Source organism: Oryx dammah, unplaced genomic scaffold (assembly GCF_014754425.2).
Source record: "Oryx dammah isolate SB20612 unplaced genomic scaffold, SCBI_Odam_1.1 HiC_scaffold_1, whole genome shotgun sequence".
In the NCBI taxonomy this organism is placed as follows: domain Eukaryota; kingdom Metazoa; phylum Chordata; class Mammalia; order Artiodactyla; family Bovidae; genus Oryx; species Oryx dammah.
This window is the reverse complement of record NW_024070185.1, coordinates 10801942-10802191: the sequence shown is the minus strand read 5'-3', so window position 1 is coordinate 10802191 and position 250 is coordinate 10801942.

Below are 250 nucleotides of genomic sequence, written 5' to 3'. Positions count from 1 at the left end.
ATAGGTTCTTGGCTGTAGCAACTCAGTTTGAGTATAGTTAAAGTATTCTGAATTCCCAGTTTGTACCAGGGAAAGATGTAAGGAATAAGATTTCCATGTTCTTTTGTATAGAACAGAATTTATAGCTAAATATTTTTTCATTTTAAAAATCATTATTCAGAAAGCATACTTCAGAAATAATTAAAATCAAACTTTGTAATTGCACTATTGTCATTTCATTAATTTTTGGTGTTTGTGCTACTTTTCTTTA